The sequence below is a fragment of the Jaculus jaculus genome, chromosome 12 (genome assembly GCF_020740685.1).
Source record: "Jaculus jaculus isolate mJacJac1 chromosome 12, mJacJac1.mat.Y.cur, whole genome shotgun sequence".
Classification (NCBI taxonomy): domain Eukaryota; kingdom Metazoa; phylum Chordata; class Mammalia; order Rodentia; family Dipodidae; genus Jaculus; species Jaculus jaculus.
This window is the reverse complement of record NC_059113.1, coordinates 54,766,630-54,786,887: the sequence shown is the minus strand read 5'-3', so window position 1 is coordinate 54,786,887 and position 20,258 is coordinate 54,766,630.

The following is a 20,258-nucleotide window of genomic DNA, read 5'->3' as shown; positions in this document are numbered from 1 at the left end:
AAAAGGAATAGGCATACAATAGAATTCTGGAGAAGACAGATATCATGTACGGGACAGGACAGAACTGGAAATAAATTCTAATGTATGTGCTCAGTGAGATTTGAGAAGACATTGCAATATTAAATACAAGTGTACGAGGTGAGAAATGAAATAAACACATTTCTGGAAACTCACTCTAGATGGCAAAGTTTGTCTGAATAGAAAATAACTCAAAAGAGTAATTGGGACACAAATCTTAGGTAATCTCTCAGAAGTAAAACAGCAGCAAAGATGTGGAAGTTATGAGAATGAGACGCAAAGAATCAATGAAAGATTACAGGACAAAGGATGGTAGGGGATACTAAAGAAACAATGGGAAGAGCGTTTTTCCAGAACCAGAGGATATAATATTCAGATTGAAGATGTATACTCCTTATTGAATGTATTATCAGTGAATAACAATAAACCCAGTCTGGTTTAAGTCTAAAGTGTTCCCCACAAACTCGTGTTTTGAAAGTTGGGAGGCTGTGGAGCCTTTAAGAGGTAGGGCCTTGCTGGGTAGAGTAGGTCACTAGAAGTGGACATAGTCTGTCCCTGGTTCCAGTCCTGACCACTGCTTTCTGAGGATGAGTGCTGCACACTCCCACGGACTGGGATGCTCTGCTATGCTTTCCTACTGTGATGGACTACAACCCTCACACAATGAGCCAAAACAAGCCTTTATTATCATAAGTTCTTTCTGTCCAGTGTCTTCTCACAACGTGAAAGTAACTAATACATATTCTCCTAGCACATGACCACAGTACTTGAGAACACTAAGGACAAAAAGAAAACTTATTAAGGAGAAAGAGAGAGATGAGATCCAAAATAAAAACCAAAACTTAGCTTCAGACTATGCACCTACAATTCTAGGTTTTCAGACATTGACTTTCTAAGAAATCACAGTGATTTAGGATTCTGCACATAGCTAAAGTATCAATAAATAGGATGGCAGGATTATCATTATCAGCTGCAGAGGGCCCAACAGGGATTCTCCAAGGACAAGGCAGGATTCAACAGAATACAAAATTTGTAGGATAGGTTGAGCCAAATTTAGAAAATGAGTCTAAAGTAATTAGTTGCAAAAAAAAAAAAAAAAAAAAAACCCTCCAGGCAAAAAGTACTACAAAAAAAAAAATACCATTTCATCACAGAGAGCAATAGCTGTGTAGCAAACCAGTTACACATGGAATCACTACTGGTTTTTAGTTTTTAGAGTCAATGTACTGAAACAGCTCAGAAGACTTCATAGCCTTTATAGCAGAAAATGCAAATACTGTAAATTTGATAGTGTAAAAGCAAAATTTAAGAAGTTGTTGGAGAGTGGAAACAGTATTAAAAGGGCATGTTAAAAATTGGATTTAAAAATAAACTGTTTCAGAGGAAGAAAAAATATTCACCCTGGTGGGAATAAAGACAAAGATTCTCTTTTTAAATATTTTATTTGTTTATTTTTTAAATTTTTTGTTTATTTTATTTATTTATTTGAGAGCTACAGATAGAGAAAGAAAGAGGGAGAGAGAGAGAGAGAATGAGAATGGGCACGCCAGGGCTTCCAGCCACTGCAAACAAACTCCAGATGCGTGCGCCCCCTTGTGCATCTGGCTAACGTGGGTCCTGGGGAATCGAGCCTCTAACCAAGGTCCCTAGGCTTCAGAGGCAAGCGCTCAACCGCTAAGCCATCTCTCTAGCCCTTATTTGTTTATTTTTATTTATTTTTTTTAAATATTTTTTAAATTTTTTATTTATTTATTTGAAAGCGACAGACACAGAGAGAAAGACAGATAGAAGGAGAGAGAGAGAATGGGCGCGCCAGGGCTTCCAGCCTCTGCAAACGAACTCCAGACGCATGCGCCCCCTTGTGCATCTGGCTAACGTGGGACCTGGGGAACCGAGCCTCAAACCGGGGTCCTTAGGCTTCACAGGCAAGCGCCTAACCGCTAAGCCATCTCTCCAGCCCTGTTTATTTTTAAAGGGAGAGAGAGAGAGAGAGAGAGAGAGAGAGAGAGAGAGAGAGAGAGAGAGAGAGAGAGAGGGAATGAATGGGTGCACCAAGGTCCCTAGCCACTACAAACAAGCTCCAGATTCATGCACCCACCACTGTACATCTGGCTTTTCATGGAAACTGGGGAATCAAACTTAGTTCTTTAGGCTTTGCAGGAAAATGCCTTAGCTGCTGAGCCATTTCCAGCCCAGAGGTTCTCTTTTATAATTGGAGGATGTTTTAGGGAAAAAAAGATGCTAGCTTCTTACAGTGTTATTAAATCAAGGTTTGTATTTGATATCATGAAAGCAATGTTTGACTTTCATTGTTTCAAGCTAATGACAAAAATAGGAGAGGAAAACATGACAAAGCATGCTTTTGGTTTGAAAGATATCTTAGGGGCATCAGGGATGTGTTTGTGTGTGTGTGTGTGTGTGTATGTGTGTAAACACATACATACACACACACACACACATATGTTTGTAGTGGTAATTTACATTAAAACTTGGAGTTTGCTAAAAAGAACCTTGTCACATTTACTTAATTTACCATGCTATTAAACAGATCACCATCACATTCACTTAGTGTTAAACATTTAATTTGATCAATGTTATTTTGTTTGTGTTTACACAGCTTTACAACAGCTTTAGCTGGGTGATGGCTAACTGCATTTTAAATCCATACGGAAAACTCAATAGAGACACTTGTGGCTATCATTAGATGCCCATTCCTTTCCTCCCTTCTTCTGTCATTTCTTTCCTTTGTACTTGGGATCGAACCCAACACTTTATGTATGCTAGCCAAGTACTCTATCACTGAGCTACACCCCCAGCCCTTGACTGTCCATTTTTTCTCTGCTATCCCCATCACTAATTTAGTGGTGATTTACCTCAGAAAGTTTGAGTTGATCCAGTGTATACCAAAGCTAAGACCAGAGTGGAGCTATTCCCTCCCAAGATGCTTTGTAATTGAAAGCCCCTCTGTTGTGTAGCTTCTTAAGTTTTTGCTCCTCATAGTCTGAACTTTGTCCCAGCAGTGCTAGCATGCAATTTTGGGCTTTGGGCCTCAAGCCAGGATGCCCTGAATGAGAATCTGCACCATTCACAAGTTTTAGGTGATTTCCCATGCTCATTGAACTCTGCACAGTGCTCTCCTCCTTCTTTATGACTTTGGACACCATCCAAGAAGAGCATCAAATTCTATAACATCTTCATGATGCTTCCAGCTCAGGGCAACCCAACTTAAGCATTCTTTCTTTGAGGGCCCTCAGACCAAAAGGTCATGTGTATTCTGACATTTCTCTCTCTGTTTCCTAACAAACTCTCTAGTGGTAACAGTGTCCTGAACTCTCTTGTTCCAAAACTTGGTGGTCCTTTTTATCTGCATCTGCCTAGATTCTGTATAACAGGGTTTTTACTTTTCTCATAGAGGGGGAACTTGCAAGCATCCATCTCAGCACAGAGTAACATCTCAATAAATGTGATTATAATTATGAGCTATTATTAAAGAGTCTTGGGTGATAACAGTCAGCAGGAAAAGGCTTAGATGTTAATGGTCTCCAGCCTCAGCTGTCGTCTGCTTCATTTCCCTCATCAATAGCTCATTACTTGATTGTCAAGTCACAGACGCTATAAGCCACACACCATCACACCGAATAATAACAATTACTGCAGGTCTCATGTGTAGAGCAGCCCACAGCCCATATCCCTCTAATCTGGTCTGCCAGATATGGCATGCCAGGGACAAGCTGTGCCATGGGAACATGTTCTCTCTGCCCTGGTGGCACAGGACAGGTTATCCTAGCAGCATCAAAGTAATTTTCTTTTGTCCCAACATTTCCCAGGACCAAAGAGCCCTTTACATTTGTCTTTCACCCCTTTTCCTCATTTCTTGGTGCTCTGCTTCTTTCTTACAGAACCTGGAGATGTGTCAGTAGGAGCTGGATTGGTGTGTAAATCTCACAGGCTGTACTTGGAAAGAACTTTGTTCCTGCTATCACCTCTTACCCCAGAACTGAAGCAATGTGACTGAACCAAACCTAAGCCTCTGAGACTGTCTTCCAAAGATGAACCCTTCCTGGGATCCATAGTTCATCATAAAGTCTCTCTCTATCATGGCTTTGGATCAACAGAGAGACAGGTCCTTATGCTTCCCTTTATATTACAAATAACTTTTCTCTTGAAGCTAATAAAGAGAGGTGTGTGTGTGTGTGTGTGTGTGTGTGTGTGTGTGTGTGTGTAATATCAAAATAGTCTATTGATTTAGATAGATAACAATATGAAAGTCATTTTACTAAATAGCTCAGAAGGGCATCCCTAGGTCAAGTGGATTAGAAATAATACAAAGAATGGAAATTAGTCTTATGATCTTATGACCTCTTACTATGTGAAAGGTACAATATGCTAATCATTGTTACCCTCAAACAAATATTTGTTTAGCAGATGAGAAACCCCTGGCTTGAACAGGCTAAGGGATAAAGCTTGGATCTGAACATAGATTTATTTTACTTTAAAATGTACATCTCCCCTTCCTGCAAACTACATTTGACAGCTCCTTATTATGGAGCTAGCTGATGGGTGATAGTAAGCTCCTTGTCATGGGAAACAACTTGGAAGAGGCAGAGGCTGGAGGACTAGAGTCAGGTCAGGGCACATGAGGGTTGCCACCTGGGATGCTTCTTAGAGCAATTCTATCAAACACATGAACCAGGAGAACATTGTCAATTCATGCAAGGCAATAGAGTGAGGATGAATCAACCCAAGCATCTCAAATTATCCCACAGCACAGAAGCTGACCCAAAGTGAGATGTGTTACAGAGCAGGTGAGGGCAACTCAGAGCTGAACTCTGACAGCCACTACTGGAACTTGCCTACAACATGTCTCTCAAAGCCTCAAAACATTAGTTCCTTTTTAGTTCATTGCTGGCATCTCACCATCAGTAGATTTTACTTACACACCCAGCATTCAATATGCCTCTTGAAAAATGTAAGAGCTGGCATTCCTGGGCCCACACCTGCATGGCAAGGACTGAGAGGGGCCTGGATAGGGCATGTGCTCCACACTGTGTGGGCTCCCACAGCATTACAGTCAGATATCTCTAACCTTTGTGCATCATCTCCCTGCAGTCTAGAAATAACCAAAACAGCTTGTGTTTTCTGCTGTCTTGTAAGAGTTCACTTTAGAAAGAGACTATATTTGATGAGCCTGTATGGCTGATTTCAAGCTTTAATACATAACCTAAAGGACAAGCTGCTAGAGTAACTGCCCTGACATGCAGAGACTGCCAAGTAGACACACGAGCATGCTCCAACATGAGCCATGAGGATCTCTGAGGCAGGAAGTGGGTTAGTTGAAGTATGGAAGAAAACAAGACAGGCAAGGCCTAGGTTTGCTGCTTCCTTAGAACTGCACCAATATTCCAGTGAGAAGACGTCCACAGTCAATATGAAAACTGTACTTCAGAAATTACCGGCTGATGGGGTCAACTAGAAGGGGTTCTGCTTAAAATGTAGTCCAAAGTATAGATTTAGTTTTTTTCATCTAACTGTTCTTGCAACTAGAGAGTGGAGAGATAATTCAATGAGCAAAGTGCTTGGTGTGCAAGCATGAAGACCAGCATTCAGATCTCTAGCACTCACACAAAAAGTTGGGGCTTGTGATCCTAGTAGAGCAGAGGCAGAGACAGGAGATTTCTGAGTCTCATGGGATAGCCAGTTTAAGCCAAATTGGTGAGCTCCAGGTTCAGTAAGAGACCCTCTCTCAAGAAATGATAAGGTGGAGAACTTTGAGTAAGACACTTGATTTCAACCTTTGGCTTCCACATGCATGTGCACACACATTCACATGAACCTGCATACATATAAACACACACATACACACGCATACTCAGTCACACACACATGTCACTTTCTCACCACAAATAAGGTAGTCAATTAAAAACATGAGATTTTGGCTGTAGAGATGGCTTAGCGGTTAAGCGCTTGCTTGTGCAGTCTAAAGACCCTGGTTCGAGGCTTGATTCCCCAGTACCCATGTAAGCCAGATGCACAAGGTGGCACAAACATCTGGAGTTCATTTGCAGTGGCTGGAAGCCCTGGTATGCCCATTCTCTCTCTCTCTCTCTCTCTCTCTCTCTCTCTCTCCCTCTTTCTCTGTCTGTCACTCTTAAATAAATAAATAAATAAACAAATAAATAACAAAAGTTAAAAAAACATGAGTTTGGGTTTGGGATTCCCTCCTACATCAGTGGAGATCCTTTGTGTCTATGCAATAAAAACAGACTCCAGCAAGCAAACATCAAAGAGGGCCTGTTGGAAGGGCATCAGGTACTCATGGAACTGATGAGTAGGCTGAGGATGGGACATTGATGAGGAAGCATCCAGGAATCCCTGTGAATATGAATGCAAGCAATTCAAGAGGCCCAAGAATCACGGATCCCCAACATCTTCTAAGGGTGTCTAGCTAGAATAGATGAGTTCAATCATTTTCAGCCTTTGTGCCTTTCTGTGTAAGATCCTAATTTCAATGAGGAAGCTTATTTATAAAGTAGTCTAAGCTGGGTCCAGGAAGCTGCATTATACCATAGCATATAAACTCTACACAGCCAGAAGCATGAGGATGTTAATTATTTATCTTATTTCACATCATGGGCAAGGTCTGAACCAAAGTAGGTACTCAGTAAGTATTTATGAAATGAACCAACAAAGGAATGATGGCATGGTTTTACCTTAGGATCAGGGTAAGATGGAACCCCTGAAAAGCCAATGCTAAATTGTGAACTTTCCCCAAAGGCAATCATGGCTATGTTATCTGAAGGGCAATGAGTAGCCTATAGGGTGAGACCACACAGAGAAATAGATTTGGCTTCCCAGAAATTCCCAAAAGGGCTTGGGGAAGGAACATGGAAAACTTCAAAGCTTTCATAGTCTTTTATATTTAGACTTCATAATAAGAAATCAGGGTCTTATTTTCTTGCCTAAAATTTTGTAGTCATCTTTGGGGTGCTGTTCCTGGATAACCTAAGGACCCATCATTCTTGTTTGGATTGGGAAGGCCATATGTGGGTACCAGCACTGCCCTGGGCAAGTTCCCTGAGTTGCAGGCACATTTCCTCCAAGAACACACCATATGTACAAGAGACTGTTCCAAGGAGAAGCAAACTTGCACATCCCACTCAAAAGGGGGAATGGCAAGGATGGGTGTGAGGAGCCCCCAGACTTTCTGCTTTTCCTTTGAGGTGCTTTAGGAAGAGCACATGACTCATTTCCAGGAATACAGGAGAGAATACCACATGGGAAATGGTCAGGGGCGGTCTGCATGATACCACTGGAGTGTGGCCAGTGGAACAAAGTCACTTTCTTGAGGTGATCTGACTCCTCATTGCTATTCTAGTCCATGTCATTTATTTTTCAAGTTGGTCATACACAATTTAGCTCTTAATTATCTTGTCTTGAGAGGTCCTCTGGGTGTTTGAAGTGTGGGTCTCACATTCTCAGTTGGACTGTGGGGATCAACTCCTCGGATGGGTTTTCTCAACAAGAGTTTGTTGCCTTCTAGCCTCTGTGGTAGCTGTAAATTAGAGACCTATGGGGGATTCCTTTATTTGGTTTTGAAAACATGGATGCAGTATATTGAGGAGAACTCATTTGGAGGACAACGTTAACAGTCTGGATATACTGAAATCAGAGGTCTGAGGACTTAAGCAAAATTTAATTACTATATATTTTTATCATGCTTAGGATTCACCTTTTAAAATGTTGATTCTGAATTCTTCAAAATTGGAAGTGTTCCTTACAAATCCAGACTTCTGATTGTTCTAAAGCTGTGCACATAACCATGATACTAGAAAGTGTCACTAATCTGAGTGGCAACTGTTCTCTTTGGACAGGGCCTGAGCTCTTCAGTCCAGGCTCTGCTCAGCTCCAGTCACAGCATGAAGGATGTATGCACAGGAAGCCCTCTATACACATGGGTTTGCAATTCCATATCTACAGCTTTTTTTCCTAGATGGGGATGTCCTAGGTCTTAAATTTCTAAAAAAAATTTTCTCTTAACTCTTTGGATGTGACATTATGGGATATACATATGACTGGAGAGCTGAATAGAAAGCTGTGACATGAGGCCAGGTGTTTATATGCTTTGGAAAACATTCAACCTAGTTTGAGTTCATCTTGGTGCCTCATCTTGTCCACTGTCAAGTTTGGCTTTTGGATAAGACTTAGCTTACCTTGTACAATGGCATATCAGATTGTAAAAGGCCTTGGATGTCATGCTGAGAATTTATAGAACACAAAAACACCTGGGACAGTTGAAGTACAGAAAGTTCTGTGCCATGTTGGTCAGGTGTCCCACTGAGGAGTGGCTTCCAACTCCAAGGAATCCCCCATTCACAGAAAGACATTTGTTTTAAAAAGTTTTCACTTTTTAAACTTTTGATCCAAGTTTTTAGCTTATGGACTTTTGTCATGGTGCTTGTGTATATACACCATAACATGTTTGACCCGCGTGTGGTAACAGTCAAAGTCCATGTGGTTTGGATGTTAAATGGCACCTACAACCTCATGTGTTTGCACACTTAGTTCCCAGCTGGTGGTGCTGTTTTGGAAGGCTGTGGAACCTTTGGGGCATGGGCTCTTGCAGAGCAGGCTGGTATGGGTGGGGCTTTGAGGGTGATAGTTTGGCCCTACTTCTAAGCCCAAGCTTACTCTTTTCTGATCTGCCAAGATGTGCACAAACCACAGAGCAAATTACCACCAGCACAGTTGGGGCCAATCCTGCTGCCACACTTTCTCTGCCATGATGGCCTGATAGACTCTGAAAGCACAAGCCAGAATACATCCATCCTCCCTCAAGTTGCTTCTGCTGGTATTTGGATACAACAATGAGAAAAGGAACCAGCACACACTGAAAACAAAGCAAGGGCCTGCTAACAAGGAACACGAATGAACTGTAACCCTGCCTCAGAACTATTTCTACACAGCTAAGAAGAACATAGATGTCTGTGAGCTCACTGGGAGTGACCATAAAGTATATTTTAAGTAAAAATAGCAGTGTGGACTCATGGTTTTCTGTGCCTCCATTACCCCCAAAGATATGGATAATTTTTTTCTTGGTTTTTCGAGGTACGGTTTCACTCTAGCCCAGGCTGAGCTGGAATTCACTATGTAGTCTCAGGGTGGCCTCAAACTCATGGTGATCCTCCTACCTCTGCCTCCTGAGTGCTGGGATTAAAGGTGTGTGCCACCACAACTGGCTTGGATAATTCTTTATGTATGTGGTGGAATATCTCAAGGGTACATTGCACATACTGGAGAAAGCATCCAAGGCAACCTGAGAGGCAGACATTTCCCTGTGTAGCCCTTTGTACTTTTGACTTATTAGACCATGTTTCTGTATGCTATTTTGTTTCAATAATAAAAATTAATCAGTGTGACTGTATATTTAATTTAGACCTTTCTTTCTCCTGGAGACTGTTGCATGCCTTTTAGGAAAATATTTATAGCCCATAGTATTGTGGTACTTAAAAATTTTTAATTGTTATGTAATAATTGTGCATTTTATGGGGTACAGTGTGATATTTTAGTTTGTGTATACCATGTGCAGTGATCTTGTTGGAAGAATTCCTGTATCTATCACCTTTAATGCCTATCATTCCTACATTGGAAACTTTCAAGTTTGTTCTAGCTATTTGGAGATATGTAGTACATTATTGGTAATTATGGTCACTATGCATGAAATACTGGGACATATTCTTTTAACTTCACTGTATTTTATACCTAGATGACAGCTTATATATATATATATATATTCATTTCATTTTTTTTTATTTGTAGGAAGAGGCAAAGAGAGAGAGAAAAAATAGAGAAATAATTAATGTGGGCAGGCCAGGACCTCTTACCACTGCAAACAAACTCCAGACATATGTGCCTCTGGGCTATCTAGCTTTATGTAGGTACTGGGGAATCAAACCCAGCTGGTCAAGCTTTGCAAACAAACACCTTTAACCACTGAGTTCAGCCCTACAGTATAGGTTTTAAGAAGACATCTCCAGTCCTGGCTGCCTGGCTGAAAATCGCAGGTTTGCTGAGATCTACTGAGAGCTGCAGGTTTTTTTTCCTGGAATTCTGTGTGGGAATGGTGGGAAAATACCATGTATGGTCCAATAGACCTGCTCAGTAAGTCCACAAGAAGGACAACACATGGCTGGGTAGCAATTCTGTGCTTTCTCTACTTCACCTTGCTGCAATACTTTCAATGTGACCCTGTCTCCTTCCACTACTCTATATAGGATTGACAATACTGTTTGTCCTTTCTACCTTAGAATTATCTTGAGAACTAAATAACAAAGATGGCATACTACCTTGGAGGCCATGTTTGTTCTTATTTCCCAAAAGACATATGATAGTGTGTCCCTTGCTTCAACATTGAGGAATCAGATGGATCAGGAAAGCTAAGTGAGGCCGAGTGTGTGACTCATAAAGGATGGCAAGAGGACGATAGAAGATATGTTATTCATTGGGAAAAGCATTCTGAGTGGCTAACCATGGTCTGAAATGAGAGAATCAGCAAAAGATGAGAATGAACAGTTTTACAGAAGATAACTAATTAGCAGGAGCATAGTGATATGGTTACTAGACCAAATTCCTCCTGGCTACAACAAGAAGACTACTTCTTTCTAGCCAGAGGTAACAGGTGCTAAAAGAAGACAGTAAACATGGGATGTAGTGTTGAGGCAATATCTGAAAGTGATTTGTGAGGTAAAAATATAAAAAGGCTGGTGACCCTAAATGCAGAGGCAGAAAGAATGTCAGCAATGACTTTTGAGTGTCTGGCTTAGACTGAAGAAGAGTACTTTTTGCCTTTGAAGTTTTTAATCTTTATGTTTTACTCACAATGAAGCTGTTGGGGTGAACATCCTCTGATTTCATGAGTTTACTTGGCAAGTATTATGATGGGCCTGGCAGAACTCCTTCTCCCTGTAAGCCTCCTGGGTCAAAGAAGTTCTGGAACTGAGTATTTGAAATGCCTTTCCCCTTTCCCAGACTTACCCAGCCTAGATGCTTCCTCTTTTCCAGAGAACATTGAAAACACCAATAAAAATTTTTAAAAAGCACTATTTTCCTTTAAAGATCAAATTCAAGTCTTGCCACTTCAGTAATTTCCCCTGTATACTGGTGCACTGTCTTTTGTGTGAGGCAATAACTTGGGGCGGGGGAGGATGTGCCTAAGAAAGACAGCAAGGAGATGACTAAATGATGAACAGAATCATTAATCAAGACTGCACAAGACTAGCAAGCAGAAGAGTTGCTGAGTGGAAAAAGACTTTCATTTACTTGCAAGCAGCTCAGCCTCAAGGGGACTGGGTGAATCTTTGGAATCGCTTGGAGGGACAAAGTGAGATGATGGGGATCAATACTACTGCCAGCCTGGCCCCTTGCCACGGCCACCACAGGCTTGCTCAGTGACACCTGGCTGGGTTTCTGCCCTGCTGGGAAGCGGCTGTCTTGCTGCTTGGAGAGGGTGATCCCTCCTTCTGACAGCTCCCTGGAACCCACTGGTCTCACAGGCTGTTTTCCCTGCCTCCAGCAGGATTTAACAAGCTGGGAGGTTTTGGACCTAGTTGCTGCTTTTTCTGCAACTTCTTTCTTTTTCAGGTGCCAACAGACCTTCGTCCTTCTAGAATGCCAAGCTATGGCTTCCCTAAAAGCTGATGTCATCATTCTAAGCCTCAGAATAGAAAACTCACTTTAAAAATATAATTTATTTTTTATTAATTTGAGAGAGAGAGAGAGAGAGAGAGAGAGAGAGAGAGAGAGAGAGAGAGAGAGAGGAAACAGGCAGAGAAAGAGAGAGAAAGAGAGAATGGGAGCACCAGGGCCTGCAGCCATCGCAAACAAACTCTAGACTCATGCACTACCTCATGCATCTGGTTTACATGGGTCCTGGGGAATTGGACTCAGGTCCTTTGGCTTTGCAGGCAAGCGTCTTAACCACTAAACCATCTTTCCAGCCCAAGACTCACTTTTTAATATGATCCCTCATATTGTCAGCCAGTGTGTGCACCTTGCTGAATCTCTTATCTTTACCAACCCTTTGGAATTCTGCCCCCCCCCCCAACTCTTGGATGTCTTTATATGTTCCCATGAGGAATGTGGCTTTGTCCTTTTGTGGTTCTTGTTTGCTCACTCTCTGCTTAGACTTCCACATCAATTGTATGTTTCCATCATCATGTCTGACTATAAATTACTTGTTTCCCAGCTCAGTTTCTTGACTGAAGTTTGATATATCATTCATTCATTAATAGGTTCTTTCATTCAGGATACATTTCTTGATCTTCTCTGCTATGTCATACCCTAAACAAGGAAGGCTTGGTCACATGTCATGGGACTCCATCCAAGCTCTTCCTGATACCTGTTAGATATTGCTTAGGTCTCAACCCTCTTCTAGGCTGGACTTATTATCTCACTTTCTCCTTGTGCCTGACCAGATTCTGTCAAGGGCATGCAGTCTTTGAGCCCCTTCTTTTATGTCATCCCTGCCATTCTGTCCCTGAGTGTCTCCATCAGCAAGATTCAGTTTCACTTATACTTATTACCACATCTAAGTTATGAGAAGATCAGTACAGAGAAGATACCACATATGTTAAGACCCTACATTTTGTTCTGGGTGCCAACAATGATCTTCCATGCTCAGCAGTTTTTTTTTCAAAGGTGACCAAAGGTCTTTGAAAAAGCTACACAATCCTGGCTGCTTGCTCATTCTCATTCTTTGGTAGGCACATGAGTGTGTTCTGTTTTACCAGGATCATAATATAACTGAGATCCACCTCAACTATTCAGGATCCCAGTGTTCATCAGAGTGTTAAAATTCCAAGCTGTGCAGACAAATAAAAAAAAAAAAAATCTGCTTTCTTTTTTTCCCTTTGAAGCACTAGAATGGAACCTAGATTCTGGGTTATTCTAGGTAAGCCCTTTATCACTGAGCTGCATCTAGCCCAAGAAACCATTTCAGAAGAAGAGGAATACAGAAAAGAGAAGTTGTGTGGTAGTTTCCTCCAATCTTAACACATCTCTGCATCTTTCAATCTCCCCTGCATAGTAATAAACGAGCAAAGCACAGGCTTTCCTCACAGAACTTGTCAGCTGTTAGCTATTTAGGTATTATTTGAATTTAAGTAGAATGGTTCCTTGGATGACTACCTGACAGCCAACAGCTTTTACAACATGTTTTCTGATATAAACTGTTTTACAAAGTGCTTGTATCTTTTTACTACTGAGCATTACATTCTGAGTAGAAACTTAATAAGATTTTCAGCAGAGATTTTAAGAGGCTTCATCATAGGACTTAACAACAACTGTGATCTATTATTTTTACTGCAAGTAAAGACCTGAGAGAAATAGTATTTTCAATTTGACTTTATGGTCCCCCAAGTTGTGTTCAAGTTAAATGAAAGTTAGAAATTGGTAGAGACAAGATCAAAGAATGTAGACTCAAACTTGGGTTTGAATTTCACTCTTGCTTATGAGCTATGACTGATATGTGTCTCAGTTTTTGCATTTATTTTAACCCTGTTATTGCTGACACCAAAGGTGGTACAGACCTTGAGGGGTAGTGTGACATACTGGTTTCTTTTTTTTGAGGGGGGGTTGAGGTAGGGTTTCCCTCTAGCCCAGGCTGACCTGGAATTCACTATTGAGTCTCAGGGTGGCCTTGAACTCATAGCGATCCTCCTACCTCTGCCTTCCGAGTGCTGGGATTAAAGGCGTGTGCCACCACGCCCGGCTACATACTGGATTCTTTATGTTACATGTGACAATAACACAGTTCAAAACAGCTTAAGCAACAAGAACAGTTTTTTTGACTTATCTTAATGTTAAATGCAAGGGTACAGCTGGATCCAGGTCCTTAAGTATTGTCACCAGCATTCAGTCTGTCTCTATCTTTAGGTTTTGTTATCTTCTGCTTGGCTTCATTCTTCATTGATCCCAGTTGACCAGGAAGCTATTTTCTAGAGCAAGTAGAACAGAGTGCTGAAAAAGTACATAAGCTGAGATAAAGAGAGCCAGAATGAGCCTTCAGTAAGAAAATCTGGTTTGGGTACATGATCTAGGTAAAGTGTTCTACTGGGAGTGACATTTTGGGCAAACATAAGGGCAAAAGACATTTCATCCTCATCAAAGCCACATGGAATAGGCAGACCCATGGTTCTAATCACCATTCAACATATGCAAAATCCAAGGCTCTGAATGAGGTTTCTTTTTTTTGTTTGTTTGTTTTGTTTTTTGAGGTAGTGTTTCACTCTGGCCCATGCTGACCTGGAATTAACTATGTTGCCCCAGCCAGCGGAGTCAAACAAGGACCCAAGGGGAAGTTAACCTGAATGGGAAGAGGCAAACAGACACAAGGAAGGAGACCAAGCCGAGTTTCTGGTCAAGGCCCCAAGACTTTATTTTTACATGTAGGTTTATATAAGGTTGTAGGGGGAAGGGGACATAATCAGGCCAAAGATCACAGTTACTGGCTAAACCGCAATGCCTCTGTTTCTTTATTAGTTACCGGCAGCACAGGGGGAGGGGTTATCATCCAAGCCTACGATTTCTTCATTTCTGGTAACTGAACATTTAGATGAGGAGATAGAAACTTAACTTGCTATATGGTGGTTTCTGTCAACATGGCCGAGGTTAGGCTCATAGCTCCCAACACTATGTAGTCTCAGGATGGCCTAGAACTCATGGTGATCCTCCTACCTCTGCCTCCCGAGTGCTGGGATTAAAGGTGTGCGCAACTACGCCTGGCTGAATGAGGTTTCTTTCTTTCTTTCTTTTTTTTTTTTTTTTTTTTTTTTTGGTTTTTCGAGGTAGGGTCTCACCCTGGCCCAGGCTGACCTGGAATTTACTATGTAGTCTCAGGGTGGCCTCAAACTCTCAGCGATCCTCCTACCTCTGCCTCCCGAGTGCTGGGATTAAAGGTGTGCGCCACCACGCCCGGCTTGAATGAGGTTTCTTAATGCTGCGGTAATATAAGTTCTGTGTCTTAAAATAACTCAGATTTAACATCTTGATGTTCTAGAAGGCAAAAGTCTAAAATTAATCAATCATACCAGAACAAAAGCAAGCTGCGTATGGTGGCTCACAGATATAATCCCAGTGGCTCAGGAGGCTGAGGCAGGAGGATTGTTTTGAGTTCAAGGCTGGTTTAGGCTGCAATCTGAAACTGTGTCTCCAAAAAGTCAAAGAAAAAAAACCTGCTTTTTTTGCAGGTCTGCACTCCTCCTAGGGCTTCTGGAGGGAGTCTGTGTCCTTGCAATTCCTGTGTGTAAAGGCCTCCCCTGAGCCTTTGGCTCCCTACCACTGTCCATGCCAGTATGGCATCTTCTTGTCTCTCAGGTCTGACTTCCTTTCCCTTTCTTTTGTAAGGACTAGTGACTACATTGGCTCACCCAGGATGCCAGTGGTCCAGGAAGGATCATGTCCTCATCTCAGGACCCTTACCTTACTTACAATTGCAAATTTCAGGTTACATCTACAGAAGTTATGAGAACTAAGACCTGGACATAAGGAGGAACATTCCTTGGTCTCCCACGGGTTTGTAAAGACCAGACTCCTGGTCTCTTTGTAATAGTCCAACTGAGACTTGAATGGAGGTCAGTGGCTCTGCAATAAACAGTTTTGGGTAAGAAATGTGGCTTTCTGGCAGTAGCCATGTGACTCAGTCAAGCATCTCTGAGTCTTTCTTCCCTTAGGAAAGGGAAATTGCTGTAAAAAGGAAATGAAACCTTGTCTTAAAGATAGTGCCTGACATAGAGAAGAAAATAAAGGAGGTTGGGAATTCCCATAATTTTATTATTATTAATTAGCTTTTTTTTTTTTTTTTGAGGCAAGCCAAACAGACTGCCTTTTTTTTTATGAGACAGATTGGGAGAGAGCAAGAATTGGCATGCCAGGGCCTCCAGCCACTATCAAACTCCAGATGTGTGCGTCTTCTTGTGCACATGTGCAACCTTGCATGCTTTTGTCTGGCTTATGTGGGACCTGGAGAGTTGAACATGAGTCCTTAGGCCTCACAGGCCTTAACTACTAAGTCATCTCTTCAGTCCTATTCATTAGTTTTTTTACTTTTTTGAGGCAAGCCTGACAGAGCTTTTTTTTTTTTTTTTTTTTTTTTTTGAGAGAGAGAGAATGAGAGAGAGGTTTGGCATGCCAGGGCCTCCAGCCCCTGCAATCGAACTCCAAATGCATGTGTTCCCTTGTGTGCAAGTGTGCGTCACTGTGTGTCTGGCTTACATGGGACCTGGAGAGTTGAACATGAGTTCTTGCAAATGCCTTAACTGGTAAGCCATCTCTCCAGCCAGTAATTAGCTTATTAAAAGATATTTTGTTTGTGATTAGTTATTTGAGAGTGACAGACAGAGGGAGAAAGAGGCAGAGAGAGAGAGAGAGAATGGGTGCGCCAGGGCCTCCAGCCACTGTAAATGAACTCCGATGCATGCACCTCCTTGTGCATCTGTCTAACATGGGTCCTGGGGAATCAAGCCTTGAAGCAGGGTCTTTAGGCTTCACAGGCAAGCACTTAACCGCTAAGCCATCTCTCCAGTCCCCCAGTAATTAGCTTTTTGAGGCTAGATCTCATTACATACTTCAGGCTGACCTGGAACTCACTATATACCTCAGGCTGGTCCACCAAGTGCCAAAATTACAGGCATGCACCCCAAGCTCAGCAATTTTTATCAGCCTTAACTTTGTTTCTGAAAATTTGGTCTAGGGAAATCTGAAGAAGAGCCAGGAGCATATGAGGGTAGAGAAGGGCCTATGGGTTTTGAATCAGCCAAGTGACAATAAACTACTAAAATTTCTGTAGATTTTGGCTTACTTATGGTAAAAGGCAATCAATTCTTTACTCCCAGGAATAATCCAAATATATCTACTCTGTGGTTGGCAATCTCAGTAATCATAAACTCTTGTCTCCCTACTTCATTTCTTCGTCTTTCTCAATGAGCTTATTTTTACCTTTTATACTTCCTACCCTCCCTTCTTCCCTCCATTTCTCTCTTCTTTGCTGTTTCTTTCTCCTTTTCCCTTTCTCTTCCTTTCCTCTCACCCTCCTGCCCTTCTTTCCTCCCTTCTTCTCTGCTTCCCTTCATTTCCTCTCTCTCTTCTCTTGCCATCCTTAAGGCCCTCATTTAAGAGCAGCCAGCCAGTTTTAGGGGCTTCGGTTGTCTGCTCTCAACCCTCGTGATGTGTCACAGTACCCTGCATGTTCAGCTTATCATCGTCTTCTTTCAGTGAAAGCGGTAATGACCCCTGTCTAACCTCCCATCTTTCTCTGCTAATCCAAGTCCATACCCCCAAATAATTGCACAGATGCAGTCAGAATCTCATACTTCTACCCTGGGTTTAGGATGAACCTGGCATCTTAGAAAATCTCCTGGTCCAGGGCATGAGGTACTTTGTGAGGAGCCCACAGAATGTTTTCCCCAGCAGGGCCCTGTCTATAAGCTGGCTGATGCCCCTCCAGATGCCCTTGTCCCCTTTCATGCACTGGTGGTTTTCAGTCTGATTTTGAAAGTGCAATATGCTCACCAGTAATGATGCCTTATTGGAGTGTAAAGATTTCCCTGTTTTGCTGCTTTATCCTGAATTTAAAATATTTTGAAATTCACTTACTTTGGAGAAGTCTGGTGCCATATAAATAAACTAGTGCCCTCTCCTTTGTTATCTCTGAGATGGGAGATGGGATGGGTTTACTCATTTTGTGCCTCCTGGTAGACTGGGGTGCAGACGTTTCCATTGGGAGGAGTGGGCAGTCTCTTATCTCTCAGGTTCTGGGTCATGTGCAAGAGCAACCTCTTGCTTTTCCATGTATTCAAGTGAAGTTAGTCTGAGATGCCCAGTTGGAAGTTCACACAGTTCTGGAGTTTGGCTTGGAAAACCTAAAAACCTTAAAGCTGAGCCAGAGGCCAACAATGGAAGAAACTCAATCAGGAGCTGGTAGAGTTTCATTCTCACTATCAGCCAGCGTAAGCAGGGACTGGTGGAGGCAGCCTTTCTTCAGGGGCTGCTGTCAGCCAGTGTTACTTAGTGGCACATGCACTGTCAGGCACAAAGTCTTTGCAGGGCGCTTGTCCTGAATGAATCCTTGGAACAGCCTTATGAGATTGTGTAAGGCCATGCAGACAGATAGACCTGATGTTTGAACCTTCTCATCCTACAGCATCAAGTCTACTGCTGAAGAGTCATGGAAAGTAAATCAGCAAAACGTTTCAAGTTGATTGCATCAGATGCTTGGATGTTGTGATTGTTAAACTTGAATGTCATTGTGATTGGATTGAGAATCATGTCTCTGGATGTATCTAAAAGGGAGTTTTCACAGAGGATTAGCTAAGGAGGGAAGACACAGCATGAAAGTGGGTGGAATCATGCCATAGGCTGGGGGCCTGCATGGAATAAGGGGGAAAGAAAGGAGAAGTTTGCTAATTTGGGTGGTGTTTTCTCCGCTTTCTCATCATCAGGGTGAGAATTGCTCTACTCTCACATGGTCTTCCTAGTATGATGAATTGGAAACATGTACCAACATAAATCGTGACTCCTTTAACTTGCTTTCTTTGGGTATTTTGTCACAGTAACAAATACTGATCAATACAAAATGATTAATTGATGCATAACATTGGCTCACTCATGATCAGAGTGGCAGGGAGGGCTGCCTGAAAATCCACAGCCTAGCTGGTGTTCTGAAAAGACACAGTACTGAGGGACAGGCACAATGTAGTGAACCCCCTTCCACTTAGCTGTTTTCCGGCTGTGTGATCTTGGGAGAGTTGTTTAACCTCTTAGAGCCTCAGTTTACTCATCTTTAAAATGTGTCTAATGACAGTTCCCATCTCATAGGCTGTTTGAGGATTATGTGAATTCTTCGAAATGAATCTCTCAGAGCAACGAAGCAATGAAGGCCCATGGTGAATGTCATGAAAATATTCATCAGCTCAAGGGACATGGAGCCACATCTATAAATGGAGTTCTCAGAATAGTTCCCAGTAACACGTGGCAAGCCCCATGCCAGTATCCATGAGCTCAGGCCTTCCTCATGTGGATATTCCTCTTGTGCTCCAGGGCTATGATCATATGGCACATGGTAGAAAACACAAGTCTTTCCTGACACTTTTCAGGCACTGAATATGGGAAGGTTGTGATAGTAAAGGGTGAACCTATTCTCTGGGTTCCTCTGAGATTTGGGGGTGTTAGTATCAACAGTCTCATGGTTCAGGAACTGCCTGCAATCCTAAACAAACAGAATGAAAAGAAATGCTGAAATTTGGGTTTTGTGGAGATAAATGTATGACTTAACTGTATTAGTTTGCTAGGCCTTCCATAATAAACATATATGGGAAACATCTCTGAGCTGGGAAGATGCTCAGTCAGTAAAACACTTAGCATGCAAGCATGAAAGCCTGAGTTCAGTGCTCTCCACTGTTGGAGCGGTAGAGGCGGGAGGATTCTTGAGGTCTGATGGACAGCTAGACTAGCCTAATTGGTCAGGTCTAGGTTCAGTGAGAGACCTTGTTTAGAAAAAAATATAGAGAGTGCTTGAGGAAGATGTCCAACATTGCCTCTGACCTCCATACACATGAGCACACATGGGTACTTGCACCTACACACACACACACACACACACACACACACACACACACACACAAACACACACATACTTACTTGTAATAGCTCTGGGGACTGAAACCTCACATCAAAATGTCACCTTCATACTATGTCCTCACTTGGCCTTACCTCTGTTAGCACATGTTCCTACTGTTCCTTCCTTTCTATATGAGGATAGCAGTTATAACTACTTCCTAGGAGACTTTGTTCAAATATGATCACCTTGAGGGCTAAGACTTCAGCATATGAATTTGAAGGGCACACCATTCAGTCTACATGGAGACAGTAGACATCACTCAGCCAGTGGTGGAGACTGTGGGGACTTCTGGGCACAAAGGCTCGTCAGCCTATCCTTTCTCTGTCTGGAACTTGAGGCAGCTGAATTTCTTCTTTTTATCTACATGCTGTCCTACTTTGTTCTCTGTCATTTCCTTGCTGATGACATTTGTAACTTATACATTTACCCTTAATATGAGAGCATATCTCAACAATAAAATGGGGGCAAGGTAGAGTTTTCATAGAAAGGTCAAATCAAGATCAAATCTGATCTTTCTAAAGCAAAGGTAAGGCTTCTTCCCACCTCCAGCCTACCTCTTATCCTCCACTTT